Source organism: Scleropages formosus, chromosome 9, assembly GCF_900964775.1.
Source record: "Scleropages formosus chromosome 9, fSclFor1.1, whole genome shotgun sequence".
In the NCBI taxonomy this organism is placed as follows: Eukaryota; Metazoa; Chordata; class Actinopteri; order Osteoglossiformes; family Osteoglossidae; genus Scleropages; species Scleropages formosus.
The window spans coordinates 9,769,979-9,786,516 of NC_041814.1; the positions used below are offsets into that span (position 1 = coordinate 9,769,979).

Genomic DNA, 16,538 nt, shown 5'->3' on the forward strand with positions numbered 1-16,538 from the left:
CTAAGAGGAAAGGTGAACATTTTGTGGGCAATCTTTTTATGCACTTGTTCTTTTTAAACGGTACATTAGTGGATTTACATTTACATTTATTCATTTAGCAGACGCTTTTCTCCAAAGCGACGTACATCTCAGCGAAAATACAATTTGTACATTACATCAGGAGAAAAAGACATGGCTGCGGACATGTGATTCTTAAGTAAACCTAGTTTGTTACTTTCCACTTGATGCACCGATGTTCATCGCTCGAGTAGGTGCATAAAACGCAGGATAGACGAATCCTGATAACCTTCCAACAATTTTTAAAAATTTTAAAAAAAAATTTTTCTATGTGGATGGAAGTAAAGAGTTTTATCGAGGAGTAGATGGATAGAAAACCTCACTATCTTTAAAAGGAGCAGTGGTGTTGTGACCCATGTCTCCTTCAAGGATAGCAAGCCTACAGTTAGCATGGTGTTCTTCTTGACAATAACCTCCGGTCAGCTAAAATGGGGACAGAGGGGGGAACTCTGTTGACAGGACTAAAAGCACAGCAGTTGTGGGTAATAAATTATGAGACTGATCTCATATTCATGGAAACATTTACCTGATTTTTTTAGTTTGCCACCTGTGTTTTAGTTTCAGTGAAGACCGCAGGTTACAACATTACAATCTTCATACGGTATGACTTATAAAAGCATTATACACATTCAGCACATTCGTGAAGGGTGGGAATATCAACCTTGAGAATCAAACAATGAGAGATGTTTTTCCGCGTTCAGATTTTAAAGGCTACATGAGATCAGCTGGCTGCTTGTGTGAATTCACACAGAACTGGTCCCCGCTAGAGGGGCAACGGCAGAGCATCACCTGCTATTCACTTCATCTCTTATTCAGCACACAGATTACAAGCATTACAGCAGCCAACTACATTAGCAACATTAAGGTCTTTATATACAGTAGTTCTCAAGTCTATACAGAGGCCAATATCTATTTCACAGGGAAAATAACACAGCATTTATGGGTCTCTGTCCTGCTTCCTGAAACGTCAAATCACTTTTCACAGCAAATGAATAATTAATGGAAAGCAGACAGATGCAAGCCAAAGCAAAGGTGACTTTTTAAGGTAAATTCTCAGAAACCATTTGTCCCTAGACTAACAAGTCCTGCACTTTAAAGCATTTTTAGTATGATGCTCGCAGTGTGGTGCTGTTGTTTAAAAGCAGTAAATCGCCTGATAACATGCAAGGAAAGTTAGACATCAATAAATCAGCGCTGTACACAATGTTAGCCAGGCATTGCAAGAGCTGTTTGCCAAAAAACAGACATTTCAGAACAAGCTGCTGCATATTTCAGTGTATATTTTTACTATGCTAGCAGCTATTACTATTAGCAGCTATGTTTGAATAAGTGTAAAACTAGGCTGTAAAGACTCAATATACTGTAGAAAAATGACATATTAATGTATACAAACAAGATTAAATGCTGTATAATAAAACAAAAATGGTGTTTGCTCTTAAGCATCTCCCTATAATCAGGGCAAGACACAAGTGCAGTGAGGCCATTTCTTAGGCAAGCAATATTATTATTTATTACGGTGATACTCATATCTCCTTGCGTTCCTCAAAGAACACCCAAAAAGCAACTGTAAAAATCCATTTTCATTGTGACCTTTTTCTTCCTCTTTTTCTTTCAAACAAACATCCATCACCCATTTCTTTCACACTTAACATTCACACAAGATTTGCAATGGACAGGGTGGAAAAAGCAGTATTTCATTGATATGCTTCCAGTGTCTATGCAATCATCACTTTATACATAATGAATACCAAATACCATATGTGGAAAAGTTGGCTTTCGCCTCCTGAACAATGAGCTGAAACATATGAATGACATTCGGAAATGATAATGTCAAAATTAAAGTAGCAGACCTTTTTTTTTATAATAGCGCTGTGAAAAATATTGTTTATTACTATTGACTTCTTCTGCCAACTCGATGTGGGTGACACATTCTGAGTGAAGATTTCTTGGTTGTCATTAGTGTCCTTGAAGTGCGGAAATGCGGCGAAGAAAGCGGCTACAACGGAGCACATTTTCACCCCCTTGCTGCCTGTGAAGGAGAGCAGACCTGACGCAGACTCGCGCCTCTTCTCTGCTGCACTGGCGCCATAAAGGCCCGCTACTCCTCCCTGTGAGCGAAACCTAACCGACGCAAACGAGCTTAGACAATCAATTTCCCAACACTTTACCGAGATGGGTGCGGCAACGCTGCAGTGAATCGGGATGCAGCAGTACCGTTCAACCGATGGAGTCCTGCACAAAATGGAGGTCACGTGGAGCACGCGTTTGCGTTCCAAAGACCTTCGTCAGGCCGTCGCCTGCCTCTGACTCTAGTTCCACGTCGAGCAAACCAACAGAAAAGACTGCGTGTGGCTCCGTGCTGGACAAACACGGGTTAAGAGAGCTGCTCTCCTCAATGATAAACCAGTATGTACCAAATGCAAATAATATACATCTTGTCACGTATCTCCTGTTTTGTAACGTCTTGGGCTCAATCTAATCATACGTAACAGTGCCAAACGCACCGCAAAGACTCTCCGTTCAAGAGACGGGCAAAAATTGCACGGAACCAGATATATCAAGAGCTTTACCCCTCCCCACACACTTGACACTTTTGAAGGAAGCGTTTTGTCAGAAGGGAGTCGGCATGTCACAGACGAGTCAGTCAAAGCACGCTCGGAGTGTGCAGCTGCTCTGGAGAGTCCAAGTTATCAGGAACATTCAGACAGAGATTTGTAAGACTTTTATATCTTTACATCAGGTCAGTCAAGTTCCGTCTTGGTATTGATTTTTATTTTTCATCCTTTTTTAAAATTTGGGCTCTCCTCCTTCGTCAGACAGCTCCCGGCTCCTCCGTACCCTACAGGTCAGACGGAAGCTGGGCGGATCAATCAGGAAAGCAATCTGGGACAACTCGCGCTGCAGCGGCCGCCTGCCTCCACCACCATCGATCTGATTCTGCTTTGCCAAATGGATTTTTTTGTGACTCAGAATAATAAATGTTTCAGCATGTAAGCAATTTTTCTTTCAACTTTGTTTTTACTTTTTTCCCTTATGAAGTCCGGTGCTGCATTGAAGAATCAATAGAGTCGTCTAAGAGATGCTCTTTTCTTCATCCTCTCTTACTTCTAAACATACTGACAGGCGAAAGGACAGTAGATGGGCTGCACGTCAGAATAATTCTGACCCCAGTGTAAAATAACCTTTAGCTGAAAATAAGGTATACATCGTAAGCATAATGTGCAAGTAAAAAAAATACATCATGCGAGTCTACTATTTTGGCAAAGCAGAATCTTGTTAATTTGGAAAAGGAGAATCAGCTTAATGTTTTTTCATGAAAATATCACCAGAACTGAGCTAATTAAATATCTCCAAATCACTTTATGGCCTTCAAAGGCAACCTGGCAGGAAAACGAAAAGGTACCTCCATCTTAGACAGACTTCCTTTGCATAATTTGTTCCTGAACATCTGCTTGTTACATGAATTCTCATGAAAAGAACTCTTGATCACCATTAATGTAGTCTCACTCACTATCATTAACAACGTGGTCCCGAGCTTCTCAGAAGCACAGGGTAAAAGACTAGTTAGGGCACACCCCAGACAGGATGTCAGTCCATCACATGGAATCACTCACACATACGGAAAATAAACTAAAGGCAATTGAAAATCATTTCACCTGAAACACATTTCTTTGGACTGTGGGAGAAAGCCAGAACACACCGCACAGAAACATGGGGAGAACATGTAAACCCCACACAAACTGAGCAGCAGTGACTCCTGTGCCAACATGCTGCCCAAACATTAATAAAAAAGTGAAAAATAAATGTTACTACTTCTTCCCCAAAAATTCTCTGCCTTATCTTGCAAACACAGAGAAAACCTGTTTCAACACCAAGCCCAGAGTATCAGAACAGCTTTGAACACCTTTAAATACAGGCTTAAGACCCAATTGTTCAAAATTTTTCAGCAGCAGCAGGTAGCATAGTGGTTGTAACTGATGCCTTGCACTTGGAGGACCCAAATTCAAATCCTGCTTCCTAAAGCAGTACCCTTGAGCAATGTAAAAAACACTCCTTCAAAAACACCATCCAGGCATTTAAATGGGTAAATCACTGTAAATCACTTATACTACATAAATGCAAATGTTGTACAGAAACCAACTCCAGAACAAACGAGAAGAAGCTTAACTGAACTGATATTTCTTTTTTCTTGTATTATTTCCTCCATAATTCCTGCCATTATTTTCTATTTTTATTGTGGTAGGTGCAGTAGTGCAGTAGGTGCCTCACAGCTCCTTGATTACGGGTTCAAACCTGGGTGCAAACATAATTCATTTTGTGGCGAGTTTGCATGTTCTCTCCCATAGCCCAAAGACATGTTTCAGGTCAACTAGGGAGTCTAAATTCCCAACAGTTTGTACACTACCATGCACTATATATTTCGTGGTAAGCTTTGGACCATACCTACGGTGCTGTTATAATTAATATACGGGTTCTGTCCTTTTATTGTTCTAATTTTAAGAGTGCTATTTTTTTATTGAATTGTTTCATTTTGTTCTTTAATTTTGTAAACGATGATAATTAGTACAAACTGCTTTGGAATCATAACCCTTATTTCTTACATCTTTATTCTAAAGCATGTTCACAAGCTGCTTTTCATCCATCCAATTTCAATAGCCACTGAGTAGGGCGAACCGGAGCCTACCGCACAATCGCTGAGTGCACGGCAAGGTGGGGGGCACACCCTGGATGTGACTCCAGTCCATAGCAAGGCAACCACAAATGCACACAATTTAGTATCAGCAATCCACCTGAATGGCATGTCTTTGCACTGTTTGAGGAAACTGGAGCACCCAGAGGAAGCCCATGCAAACATGGGGAAAACATGTAAATTCCATATAGACTGAGCGGCAATAAAAACCCTGTTCTTTGGTGTCGCCCAGGCACTATGAGGCAGCAGCACTACTCGCTGTGCAACCGTGGTATCCCGAAGGTGCTTTTACATTGTCATTTAGCAGACGCTTTTCTCCAAAGCGATGTACATATCATAGAAAATACAATGTGTTCATTACATCAGCAGGAAGAGACTTCGATACAGACGTGTGATTCTAAAGCACAGATAGTTTGTTACTTTCCACCATATGAACCAGTCTACATCACCTGAGTAGCTTCCTTAAAGGTTATCCAAATAATTGACAATTTCTAATGACATTTCTATTTATTTTTTTTTTGTTGTTAAACATTTACATTACATGAGTAACAACATGAAATTATATCTGTTATTCAACAGTTGTGATCTCAGAGTTATACAGCATGAACATTTACACATTACATGAACTTACGAGATCATGGGAGAAGTGAGTCCAGAAGAGGTGAGGTTTAAGAGCGTTTTTAAATGCAGAAAGAGATTCAACAGTTTTGAGTAAGATGGGGAGGTCATTCCACCACATCGGAGCCAGAACCAAAAACTTTTATGCTTTTGGGCCTTTTGTCTATGAAAATGTGCTTTTAAATGCACTATATAAAATGAAGATTATCACACTGGGTCTGTGCGCCACAAACAGTTGAGCTACAAATCTTCTTTTTGGTTCATTTATTTTTAATTATGCTTTCTTCAGATGGTACAGTGATGCAGCAGGTAGCGCTGCTGTCTCATGATGCCTACACTGTTGAGCCATAGGTTCAATTTCATCTTAGTCTATGTGGACTTTGCATGTTCTTCCCATATCCATATGGGTTTCCACCCACAACCCAAAAACATTCAGCTGAGGTTAACTTGTAATTTTAAATTACACTTCGTGAATGTTGTGTTGCCGTGCTGAGAAGGGCTGGCATCCAGGTCCGTGTACGTTGCGTTCTTTCATTTTTGATTTGAAATCGAAAAACAAAATGCAAATTAGTTCCGTGTACGATGCAGAAAAATGAGAAAAACGGCTTTTTATTGTTTCTGAGTACACGCACAAAAAAGGACTCGTTTATTAATTTTTTCTTTTTGTTTATCATACAAAGTGTAGAAATCAAAATCTCACAATATCAAATACGATGAATGAAATGTACATCTCATCATGCTCTACCATCACTAGACTAGCCAGCTAGAACTTCACGGTGCTTTTAACACCTGCGCTTAATTAGTAATGAGATTCTTAAGAAGTACACACACACACACACACACACATCATCTGAAACCGCTTGTCCCACACGGGGTCGCGGGGAGCTGGAGCCTAACCCGGCAATAGCACCTGAAAAATGTTGCAGATTTTCTCGGTGGAAATGTCATCCTCCCTTACTGTCACTCACTTGCTGCTTTTGAAAAGCACGTAGTGATCCATATTAACTTATGTATAACTCAGAGCGAAGACAGCATGTTCGATGAAGCCACTGACGGTTTCAATTAGTTTACATTCAGGTTGCTCAAGAACATCACAAAACAAAATAACTCAAAGTGAAGAAATAAAACGGGAAGAAACGATAAATAAGGCATATTTTAAATATTTTACATTTCGAGCAAAAAATGGCTTTAATACATAGATAATTCATAATTTGTTTTTCATTTTGAAAACAAAAAACAAATGAAGGCATTGTAATTCGCATTTTGTTTTTCAATTTCGATTGAAAAAATTAATGAACGCAATGTACACGGACCCAGCCAGCCTGGAATATATGCTGACTAGCCTGGTGAGACTATGTACTATCATCTTTGGAATTAATTTTGGATCACTGTTATCCTTGGTTGGAAAGACAGAAAATGAGAGCAAGTGAGTTTGTTGTGGAGCTAACATCACCTGCATTTCTACATCGTGCCATTAGCTAGCAGTAAAGAACACCAAACAAAAAAACTGTTTCACTGCCTTCATTCAACACAATTCCAAGGGTCTTCAGCTAGTGTCTGGTGAGAGTGTTGGTGATCAATAACAGTTGTCCTTAAACATGGATTTGTTGATACTATGCCTTTTTATTTAGGTAATTTTGTAGTAATACCTATATCCAAGACTCAAAGAGCCTACCCAGGTAATAAAGTATGTTTCTTATTATGATTTTACTGATTGCAACAATGAAAGCAGTCACATGCAATCACATGTTGTACATGTTAATTCAAATTAATAAAGACAATAAAAGTACTGCAATGAACTAGCATCACATCCATGGTGTTCCCTGTCTCACAATCCCTTTTTCCAGGATTTGGTTTGGAACAGGGGTGCAGTGGCGCAGTGGCGCAGTGGGTTGGACTGCAGTCCTGCTCTCCAGTGGGTCTGGGGTTCAAGTCCCACTTGGGGTGCCTTGCGGCGGACTGGTGTCCCGTCCTGGGTGTGTCCCCTTCCCCCTCTGGCCTTACGCCCTGTGTTGCCGGGTAGGCTCCGGTCCCCCGTGACCCCGTAAGGGACAAGCGGTTCTGAAAATGTGTGTGTGTGGTTTGGAACACAGTAGTTGGTGTAAATGGAATAAAGGTTCCATTTTTAATTCATGAAAGCTTTATCTGAAGGAACCTAGCACAAGGAGCATCTGTATTTTTAAGCTTTTATTGTGAAGTAGTGGTATGGTTTACAAACAAATCAAATAACCAACAGACTTTCAGCCCCATGTTTGTAAGTTGAGGGCACAGAATGTCATTATAATACTTCGTAATGAGGCATTTCTTATAATCACTCAAAATGGTCATGACCCCTCTCAGTTGTGCTATTTGAGGCATCGTTGCAAACAAACAAAAAAAAATTATATAAATAAAGCTAAGTCATTAGTAATGATCTTGCCTTTCAAGACAAACCTGTACATTATTTTGAGTTTTAATTTTCCATTGCCTTTTCAACTGTAATTTTTTTCTTTCTGGCAATTTTCTTTTTTCTTTAGGGCTCGTTATTATAGATGTTAAATAGACAGTTTCTGGTCTTTTGTAGGTATTGCGTACCATACACTTAATCTCTCACAAACAAAGAATACATAAATATGACACCCAGCAATTATGCATTAGTCCAAACTTTAATGAGAAAAAAAACAGTAAAAAGAAAAATAAATAATTGACAACAATGGAAATGATATTACACTTACTGAACAAGCTAGCAAGGTGTCTCACAGCAGCTCGGCTGTTTGACAGAATGTGGCTCCAATCCTTGCTCTGTGTGTGGAGTTAGCATGTTCTCCCTGTGGGTTTTCTCTTACAGTCAAAAGACATGTTTCACTTGAACTGGTGACACTAAACTGCCTGTAGTCTCTAAAGTGCATATAGTATGTGTGCTACATTTCTGCTGTATAGATAGATGGATGAATGATTTTAGTGAGGTAGTCTACTTTATCTAACACTGTCATTTAGCTTAGATAAAGTGAAATGCTAATTACTTTAAGGTGCTTTGTAGAAAATTTTCAGCAAAATTAATGAATGTTAATGTAAATGTGTTGTGCTCAGAGACCAAAAAAAATAAAAAATCCAAACTCAATCCTTATGATTGCAAATAAATGCTTTAGTAAGGGTTTTAATTGAAACTCCTCATGAAATCAAATTCTTCTAACTCCAAACTTGAATGGGTGTGTTGCAGGCAATGATTTAATTTTAAATTTAAATTTTGTTCTTGTAAGGCGTTTCTTGATGGCTTGTCATGCATATTTTACAGTACAAATTACATTTGCTTCTAAGTAAACATTCTAGTTAAAGGAGCCTTCGTCATACAAGTGAAGGTTGCACTTCATAAGATGTTACAGTCACTACAAGCTAATAGGATACATTGGATTTTATAACTATATTAGGTTGGTTGACTCATTGCTGTGTCACTCATTTATTTTAGAAAAACAAGTTCATCAATTAGATATGGTTTAATCTCCTGCCTGATGTCAACATATCCCATTTTTTCTAAGGGTGCAAATTCTACAAAATGAAAAAACTAGTTCGTTTTCAAATGGTTCACTACGTTGAAAAAATATGTAACATATAACACCGAAATTAGAGGCAAAGTAGTGCATAGCAGGAATTTTCAGATATATAAGTTTGAAGACTAAAGAGTATGGTAGCAGGCATATGCGGTCAATTGAGAAAATATTTCCAGTTTCTGGTAATGTACATTTATTTAAATTTAAAATTAAAATTCATAAATGTTTTATTTTTAAACCCATTACACAATCTATGTTCTTCTAGTGAAGCTGGTGAAGAAATGTTACCCTCGGCCTACTTATTAACCTGACGCTGGAGTCTCTCTGTTTTGTGGTCCTTATTAACCAGAAGACTGCACTTCAAACACTTCTGCATTCAGTTGTACTGCTTCCAGATTCGTGACTTTAAAAAGCAAATCCTGATGTCAGTCACTATGAGAAAATTTCACTTGGGAAAATATGCAATATGAATGCCTAGGAACTCTCTCTAAAAACACTTAGTGTAATTTTTCAAGCACAGATCAAATTCAGCATCACCCCAAAACCGTTTCAGTTTCGTCAACTTGGAATTGCAAGGTAAAGATTTTTAGAACAGGACATACCTTTTACTGATAGAAAAATTACTAACCCTAACCCTAAAAAGCAGTCAGTATAAATACATTTCTGCATTATTCAATCATGTTTAAAGAAAATCACTTGTGCTTCAGAAGGATAGTTCAACTTTCCAGCCAAATCAGAGGCCAGCCAAATCCACTTGTACTTTCACTAATGCCCGGTGTAAATTCTGCACAAAAATAAACAGACAACTGGTGAGCATCTTGATTCTGAGATGGCACTTGAACTGATGTATCCATCTTGTGATCTCTTTCTCTTTTTGAGAGATCCCTCGTAGCAAATCGCACCCAGGAAAAGTCTGTCCTGCAATGGCTTGGAGGGGCATGGGGGAAGTTGCCTTTGCTGCTACCTGCAACCACTGACAACAGAGCTCCAAGCAACACCACAGCTATGCTCTGGCTGTGAAGAGTTAAACAGTAGTTCCCTACACTACACTACATTCTTTGTTTAATTTTTGCAATATATAGTGAAAGCAGAGGGAAGGCATGCAGTGATCCTTTGAGGGAATGGTTCCAATAGGTGGCATTGATCGTCATATCTTATAGGGTGATTGCTGCCATTGCCTGATTGGGTGCTGGTCCTACAGCTAATTCCCTGTGACAAGCCTCTGAAGGCTGGGCTAGGAGCTAGAGCTGTGGCTCAGGATGAGTTTCCTGCTGAGACTAGGGCTGGGTCAGGGCCTGCGGTTCAGGCTAGGCTTAGGGCTATGTCTGGCATTGGGATAGGGGCTGGGCCTGGCGATGGAACTGGGATAGAGCCAGGGCTGGGTTGGTGGGGAGCTGAAGCTCTGCCTGTAACAAAAGTACGACTGTGCATACTCCCACAGGACCATGCCCACATTGAGTAAAGGTGACCTTGCTGAGAAAGAAGCAGGCTGGCACCAGGTTAATCGAGTTTATATTAAGTGTAGAACTGTGATGGCAGTATTTCATTGTTAGTGTTTTTAGCAAGTGCAGGCTGTTCTACTGCGTCAGCACCAGGTGTCGCAAGGACATCCCTACAGGTAGCTGGCAGGCCACAGATCAGCGCACCTGGATGGGCCATATTGTTTAGACCTGTCAGCTACTTTTGCACCTCATGATTTCAGAGCAACATACAATGCACTTGAGTTTACATGGACAGTGTAAAAACTGAATCCAAATCTCGCAAAAAAGATGTAAATTAATCACGAATCAAACTTTGTATGTAAATCTAAAATGGCAGAAAGAAAACTTTAAGGAAAACACCGTGAATCATATTATAAGAAGCAAAACATTTTTCTTTTATTTTGGAAGATGGATATAGAACCTCTGAATGATCTGACAAGAAAAAATAATACTAAGTAAGTTATTCAAAGTGGAAAAGAATTACAGACTAGAAGCAATATTCTGGTATTCCATTCTAACATTTTTTGACAGGGGGTGGCAGTTCAGTTGAAGTGGTCGAGGTCACTTTCCATTACAAGTGTTATGTGTATTGCATTACTGTGATATTATCACCTTGTAAAGCAGCAAAGCATTAAATCATGTTACTCATGTTAACTTAACAATTTTTTTGAAATCTGTAAAATATTACTTCCTGCCTTGCATGTAATGTCTTTTCCAAGGTTAAATTTGGTATATAGATGACGTATACAGATTGCAGTAATGTCTTATAGTGATTGGTTTCTAATTATCCCTTTAGATATGTTAAACATTGAAATAGAAAGTGCCCTGGACTGACATTGTCAGTCTGATACGTTTGTTATCTCTCGACTCACAGTTCTGCATGTTAAACTTTTTAATAAATAAATTGCAGTTCAAACTTTACAGGAGTTACTACAGTTAGCAGCTAGAAGGGATCCTTCACCTGAACTGTACATGCAGACTACATAATGACATGTTACAGGCCAAATTCAGTTCACAACAGAAAGCTGATAACGGAAAAAAGTACAGTCAAAAGGAAGAGCTGACAATTTAAGCTGGATGAACCACACAGCCCTTATAACAACCTGCATTTTACAGCACAATGTTCTTATGACCTCAACCGGACTAAAGAGAGCAGATTTTAACCTGCCTGGAGTTAGCAGGTAATGTCCTGATTAGGGCTGGTGTTCGATTCCCTACTCTGTTCCTACCATTACAGAAATGATACAGTATGAACTGCCTATTGTATAGTGTAATAGGCAAATCATTGTAAATTTGATTATCTAACAATACAAGTCACTTTGGACAAGGCATCAGCTAAATAAAGATTAACAATAATAACCTCTACAAGGCTGACATAAAAGCTTGATGACTAGAGAGCTTGCAAGTCTTACATTTTGCTGAAAGAGCAGAATTACAAGTGCAATCTTTTGCATTGTGCTTAAGGATCTTGGGGTTCAATGGTTATTGCTTGTTTTGTTTGCTGCCAAAAAGTATGATTTCAGGTGTTAATGAATTTGGCCTGTTTTGTTTGTGTTAACGATTTTCACTAATGAGCCCAAGTGCTCTTCATGTTCTAGTGTAGCACTGTTATTTTTACATTATAATAAAACTTCCTTACAAGTTTTGCATGTTAAGTAGAAATGTAATACTAGAAACTTCCCACAAAGTCATAACATTACTTTGCCAAGAAATTAATGCACTCAACTTTCATTGAGTGCAAAATGCCCAAACTTGGACATCCAAAATGAATTAAATACGTATTTTTAATGTTTCTGAGAGAAATATGATTTTAAGTGAGTCACTTTGACTTTACCCACTAATTAAAGGGAGCTGATATTTTAGTTCACTTGCTAACATAATCGATTACTGCTAAATAGTGGGAATGGCTTTTGATACAACCATATCCTTGGGATAAGCCCATTAAAGCTAAAAGAATTGAGCTTTCAGAAGAGTTTCACTTAATACCCCTACTGTGGTTTACGATGCACTTCTTCACATTTACAAGGACAGAATTTTGATTTTGTGGACCTCTGGAAAACTGAGAGAAGTAAAACATTTACAGTCATTTTTATCAGATGTTTCCTCCAACGAGATGTATAATTATTGTTGTATAGTATTTACTTTACATTTTTATTCAGATGGTACATACACTAAACTCCCTACAATCACTCACCTATTTATACTGCACAGCAATATAACACACACATTTCTACATACATAGTACAGGCCATTTAGAGTCAATCTTCATGCTGACATCTAAAGAATGACTTCTAGATGAAAACTCTTTCACAGAAACCCGGAGAGAAGGTATTTCTGATGTAGTGCAAACATTATCTCGAGTGTGTACTTTTCCTAGGGTGCACTTAATTAATAAAACTTCAATATAAAACAGTCCTTTAAAACAAATTGCAAAGAAAATTAACTCTGCGATTGACCAATGCAATTAAATCATGGTTTGATGTAGTCAAACTATACTTTTATCTGGATGCACAGGTTTACACCATATCTATTAAATCCTAATTACCACCCATTACTACTGCTGCCAGGACATCAACCAGACAACATAAAGTTAAACGCATTCTGAATGCATTTCCTGCAGCAGGAGCCGAAAAAGCTATTGGGGCGGAGTTGTCTCTTTACATACAGCAGGCTTATAGTGCTAACCCCATGTGAAAAGCTGGCAATGTGATTATTTCCATTATTCTAGGATAAAGAACATCTCACATCTGAAAGCTAGTATGCAATTTACTCTCATCCAGCACCATTACTTTGATACACCGTGTTTTTACATTCCGCTGAAACAATGTGTTGCTAGAGCAGCAGGTATTTTTAAGGGAGTTGTTGTTTCAGGACAGGGGCGCATGGCGGCGCAGTGGCTTCAGCTGGTGCCTACTGTGTGACGGGTCTGGGGTTTGAGCCCTGCTTGGGGTGCCTTGTGATGGACTCGTGTCCCATCCTGGGTGTGTCCCCTCCCCCTTTGTCCTTGCGCCCTGTGTTACCAGGTACGGCTCCGGCTCGCCCGAAATGTTGAAGAATCAGCTGTTATATCATCAATGGTGCATAAATCCACCTTGTGTAGCCCAAGTGACAACTAAGGGCTGTTGGTGAAGGCATGGTGTCTCTGAAGTGGGTGTGGTATTTGCAAATTGGGCGTGTCATGGATGTTCTGCTTGTGGAGCTACAGTTTCAAGAACTGTTGATATCTGCTGCTGCCTGCTGGGAAAGTGTCGCAACAGTGTGGGACAAATTTAGTCAGCCCACGTTCTTCTGAGACCTGTTTTCAAAATGCAGAATTCAGTCATCACTAGTTTTTGGGTCCAATAGAAAAAAGTGATGTTTCACTTGCATTGACAAATGTTTATTAAAATTCTTTCTTCCCAGTTAGGTGGTGAGATAGCTATATATTTATTTTTTAGCCCCTTCCTAAATTGTCTACATCAGTGTGAGAAACTGCATTATTTGCAAGAATCTGTTGTCACGTCTGTTCATTAATGCTACACTATTGTCAGATTAATCAAGTGGTACATTGGCTTTAACTGATTAGCTGTGTGGAAATGGCAAACATTAAAATGGCCAATGCTGAAAATAAACATATAATCTTTTTTTTTTTTTTTAAATTTCCCTTTTAATGCCTAGGTAACTAACCTTCACTTTGGAGACCAGCAAACCAGCTTCCTCTTATGTTTTGCGCTTTCAGCAGAGATGCTCAAGCACATCAACATTAGCACCCGACATTTTCGCAAATTGTCATGGTAACTGCCACCGCGAGTTTTAAAGAGAAAAACGTGGCCGTCATTGTTGGCCGGCCATTGTGAAACCCTTAACACACCCTGCAGTAATTATTTTGCAGTAAAACAGCCTTTTCGGCACTTACCGCAGTGCTGTCTGTGTCCTCTCCTGAAACTGGAACGTTTGACATGCCAAAAATATTTTGTGCCGCTGCTGATAAAATGCATTTTATCATCCTGAATGTGAAGCCCTGTATTTCACACTGAAATATTGCACAATTAAGCTTCCATCCCTATTTTACGGTCCCATTATTTATCTTTCAACATGTGCACCACTGTGCAATATGCATTTTCCTGACATTTACTATTTCCTAGATGAACTCTACAGGAAGTCACCAGGAATTAACCTTATGTAAGCCTGTATACAACCATGGAAAAGGATTTTCCAGAAACTGTGATTTTTAAAAGGCAGCTCCATACAAAAGTAATGCTTATGGACAAATGTTTCCTCAATACTACTTAAAAAAAATAAAATTTCCACAAATTTGCATTAAAAAAGGCCACAGAAGCCGCTTGATGTGTAAATCTTTGATAAATACATTTACGAGATCCATTCAATACATAATTTGCCCCTTCCGCCTGTCTGTAATGACTTATGAAATGCACTGTCAGCACCACGGCCACAGAATCTAAGTGTCACAAACTGTTCCTGCTCATATTCTACTGAACCAGAATAGAAATCTGGCTATCAATGCCACTCTGTCCTTCCCTCTCCTTCACCGAAATCTATTCTGTGCATTTCCACTTGAGAGCATTTAAAAGTTTTTTTAGTGGAGGTTTTTTCACAAACTGCTACATTTCATCTTCTGAGCATTTACTTTGTAATTTGAGTGTCACTATTTATATGTGCAAAATGTTATGGGACCCCATTACATGAGAAGCAGGAACATACACTTTATACCATAAAAAACCCTGTTGTTTGAATGACCTTGAGACATCCTTTAACATCCCAGAATGCACATACTTTAATTTAATTTAATGTTAAGTAGGAAACGGAAACAAAACCAAAACTGCTACTTCGCCTTGTGTGTGTGGTTTTTTTTTTTTTTTTGGACACAGAATATACACCAGGAAAGTGTGAGGTTTGTACAGGGTCCCAGGAGAAACTGCCACTCTTGCCCAAGTGTCTACGGCAACGTGATAACACTTGGGACAAAAAAGGGAGAATTCTGAAAGCAGGGAGATTTGGCATCTTTGACATGTTCAGGTTTGGCTAGCACTGTAAATGAAATGTAAACCGGATTTAGGAACGCATCCGCCCTCTTTTAAAGCTTTCATTAGTTCATGTGCATTTACGTTTAAAAATATTTATCCTGAAAGGCAACAGCGAACGGGTAGACCGCGACCCTCTGTTTATTAGCAGGTTGTGTATACTAAGCACTTCCAGCTGATTATCGCCTGTCTGTAGTGCTTTGAATTTCCGCCAAAGGAATTAGGCTTGCATTTCTGAAGCCAGGTCCCTGCACAGCAGAATCTCTTCATTTCAGCTCACTGAAGGGAAAAATATAAATACATTTAAAAATCATGCTGTAAGTCGATAAAATTTTCATCCAAAAGTTTCTCTGACATGCATGTGTAGTCTTCACACAAAAGAATACTTAAAAAGAAACTGACTTGAGGCAATAACTCAAAGCAGCCTATGTAAATACTACTAGCTCGCAAGTCCTTATTAGCCACTGTCTTACACTGTTATGCCCATAAGAGACATGAGAATTTTCTAATTTACAGAATGTAAAAAAAATAAAATCGGAAAATACCTCTTGCTAGGTTATTTTTCTGTCAATATTTCTATCAGTTTATTTATATTTAGGAAGATGATACAGAATAAGCATGAATTATCATGATACAGAATTAAGAAGCATGTTACTGAATAAAAAGCTGTGACCCCTTCATTAACAGTTATTCACAAAGCTGGTCCACAAGGTGGTGACTCCCCTACATGGTAGGTCACAGTGGCCAAAAGATCTGCTGCCAAGCTATTGTTTGGATGGACCATCTTCACAGCAAGGGGAAGGAAATGTCTGCTATATCTTACAAATGAGGGGCACATTGCATTTGTGCCAAGACAAACCAGTGTAAATTAATACTTTATATTGTTTGCACTGACATAGTTTAATAAATTACTAATACTACTGTGTCTGCCTGTTCCTAAATTGTCACTTTGGACAAACACTTCCACATTCCACCCAGCTGTATAAATGGACAAATCATTGTCAGCTGCGTTGGAGAAAAGTGTCAGCTAAAAGAATAAACGTAAATGAAAAAATAACATTTTAAGTATTTATTGTCAAATGTAAATATGCAAGGATTTTCTGACAATGTGCTCTCTAGAATTAAAGAGTAGTTGAGTCCATAA

The 16,538-nt window shown here is 38.8% G+C and overlaps 1 protein-coding gene across 7 annotated transcripts in view; it reads right to left on the reverse strand.

The window, feature by feature from the left end:
• elavl4 (ELAV like neuron-specific RNA binding protein 4) overlaps positions 1-16,538 on the reverse strand; it is a 73,811-nt gene that overhangs the window by 34,602 nt on the left and 22,671 nt on the right. The gene's annotated exons all lie outside the window — the stretch shown is intronic.